The sequence below is a fragment of the Heterodontus francisci genome, chromosome 29 (genome assembly GCF_036365525.1).
Source record: "Heterodontus francisci isolate sHetFra1 chromosome 29, sHetFra1.hap1, whole genome shotgun sequence".
NCBI lineage: Eukaryota > Metazoa > Chordata > Chondrichthyes > Heterodontiformes > Heterodontidae > Heterodontus > Heterodontus francisci.
In genome coordinates this window covers 30,026,682-30,029,763 of record NC_090399.1, presented here as the reverse complement: position 1 = coordinate 30,029,763, position 3,082 = coordinate 30,026,682, and positions in this window count along the sequence as shown.

Genomic DNA, 3,082 nt, shown 5'->3' with positions numbered 1-3,082 from the left:
GAGGACGGGGGAGGGAGAGAGATGGAGAAAGAATGCGAGCGAAATGAAAAGTTGGTCACGGTGTGCACCAGTCACTGAGGCGGGAATCTGTACGGGATCACAGGAGCACTGCCCTGTGAGCACAGGAATGTGTCAGGAGGACAGCTGCTCTCGGCAGTCCTGCTTCCCTGCCAATTCCCCCTCCCCCAGCAGCCCCTACCTCTCACTCCTCAGACTCAGCGTAACCTGATCTCCTGGACCATTGCCAGCAGTCAGTCAGCCTGCTTGGCAGCAACACTGGCAACAGGAACAGCAGCTGTTTGGCAGGGACTTCTGAACCTGTTTGTAGTCGGAGACACACAGTCTGCTCTTCACTAATTCTCACCGAGAGCTGGCTGAGATCTAACAGGGAGGCAGGGAGAGGGGTTTGAATGAAAGCCTTCAAGGAGCAGGGAGCTTGCTGTCTCAATCCCTCTTCCCCTGTTCCAATACACGCAGACAATGTGAGTTCCTCGCTCTTATGTCGGTCTTCCTTTCTCCTTTTCCAAATGCTTCACGACTGGTTGGATATTTTAATTCATTCTGGGCCTGTGGGCTGGGCCAGCATTTATTGCCCATCCCCAATTGCCCTTGAGAAGGTGCTCGTGAGCTGCCTTCTTGAACTGGTGTTCATACAGAGTGCTGTTAGGGAGGGGAGTTCCAGGATTTTGACCCAGCGACAGTGAAGGAACGGCAATATAGTTCCAAGTCAGGATGGTGTGTGGGGCCACCCACCCGCCTGACTAGCCCAGGTATCAAGCCTGTGTGTCCTGAACCATCAGCATAGCTCACAGGTGCCTTTTATGTCTCTTATCACCGGAAGGAGAAAGATTTGCATTTCTGTGGCGCCTCTCGCGACCTCACGTCGCCCTGGGGCATTTTACAGCTAATGAAGTGCTTTTGCAGCCACTGCAGGGGAAACGTGACCGCCGATTGGGGGGCACAGCAAGATCCCATAAATCCCAACGCGATAATGACAGGCTCCATCTGTTTTAGTGAGGTTGGTTGAGGGATACCTATTGCCCCGAGGGCACTGGGGGAGAACGTGCCCCCTGCTCTTCTCGCGACAGCTGCCACGGGATCTTTAGTGTTCACTTGAGAGGGCAGACGGGGCCTCGATTTGACATCTCATCCAAAAGACGGCACCTCAGCGCTCCCTCATCATTGCACTGGGAGTGCCAACCTGAACTCTGTGCTAAGGACTCTGGTGTGGGATTTGAAGCCGCTGACTTCTGGCTCCGAGGGGAGAGTGGTACCCACGGAGTCACTGCTGAGGGAGGACAGACCCTTCCCCAACTGATGTTACAGTCGGGGTGGGGGGTGCTGGGATAATATAACTCTCATAACCTTTTCGTCATCTGCCTAGCTCTGGAGCTACTGGTCTCGCTGGAGCAGGACTCCTCTATCATCCCACCCCACTCCCCCCCCCACCCCCACTACCCCGCTGAGGTTGCCAACTGCTTCGACCTCTGCCTGGCCATTCAATGGGGCTGGGATTTGGAAATGAATGAGGCTGGAACCTACAATGCTTTTCAGGGCTGCAGCAACCGACCCGATTGATCCCGGACAGACAGTCGCTTAGACCGGAAAATTGATACGTTTGGGCCGCCCTGCGGAAATCCCTCAATCCCCTCTACTTCTTAACACCTAGTTACGGAAGCAAAATAGGCGGCTGTCGGCGAGTGGATTCGGATTGCTGGCCTGATTCTCCAACACCGCCTCCGGTCAGCCTGGAAAGTGCCTGGCATTGGAGGACAAAGACACCCAACTATTTCTGACCTGCGGTGGCAAACACTTCACATGCAAAAGGCAGGCACCGTATAGAATTACCAGAGCCAGCTTCACCTCCTGGGTTAGCTTTGATCAACATAGTGCGGAGGAGGTTAGGGAGGAATTTCCCAGATTCTTTTGCCCACTCCCTCCAAACACCACCCCCCCTCACGCCCCCCCCCCCCCAATGCCCCGACAATTTACCTGTTTTTCCATCTTTCCCAGGAGATCACATAAAGAATAAATACATATAAATGAGGACAAATGATTGCATTTATATTGTGCCTTTCATGACCTCAGGAGATCCCACGGAGCTTTCCAGCCATTGAAATGCTTTTGGAGTAGGGGGAGATGATGCTGTAGTGGTAATGTAACTGAGCTAGTAATCCAGAGGCTCAGGTTGAAGCCCTGGGGTCATGGGTTCAAATCCCTCCACGGCAGCTAATTAATAAAAATCTGGAATTGAAAGCTAATCTCAGAAATGGTGTCATGAAACTGTCATCGATTGTTGTTAAAAAAAAACCCCATCTGGTTCACTAATGTCCTTTCGGGAAGGAAATCTGCCATCCTTACCTGGTCTGGCCTACATGTGACTTCAGACTCTTAATTACCCTCTAAAATGGCCTAGCAAGCCACTCAGCTGGGATGGGTGCCCACATCCCATGAACAAATAAAAGAAAGAGTGTTTATTTATGTAGAGATACAGCACTGAAACAGGCCCTTCGGCCCATTGAGTCTGTGCCGACCAACAACCACACATTTATATTAATCTTACATTAACCCCATATTCGCTATCACATCCCCACCATCTACCTACACTAGGGGCAATTTACAATGGCCAATTTACCTATCAACCTGCAGGTCTTTGGCTGTGGGAGGAAACCAGAGCACCCGGCGGAAACCCACGCAGACACAGGGAGAACTTGCAAACTCCGCACAGGCAGTACCCAGAACGGAACCCGGGTCGCTGGAGCTGTGAGGCTGCGGTGCTAACCACTGCGCCACTGTGCCGCCCCTAAGTTGCAATGCTGAAAACACAGCAGGCAAATTTGCACACAGCAAGATCCCAGCCATCAGATAATCAGCTAGGGAGAACTCCTCTGCTCTTCTTTGAAATAGTAGCCGTGGGATCTTTTGCTACCCCTTGAGAGGTAGATGGGGTTTAGCCTCTGAAAGACGGCAGAAGGAATGAATTGTGAGCAGGAGCTGGTCACTAAGATAACACTTTCCCCGATCATCTTGGCCAGCGGCCAGGAGCACAAAGGCAAATTGACCAGTAAGTGGCCAGAAATGA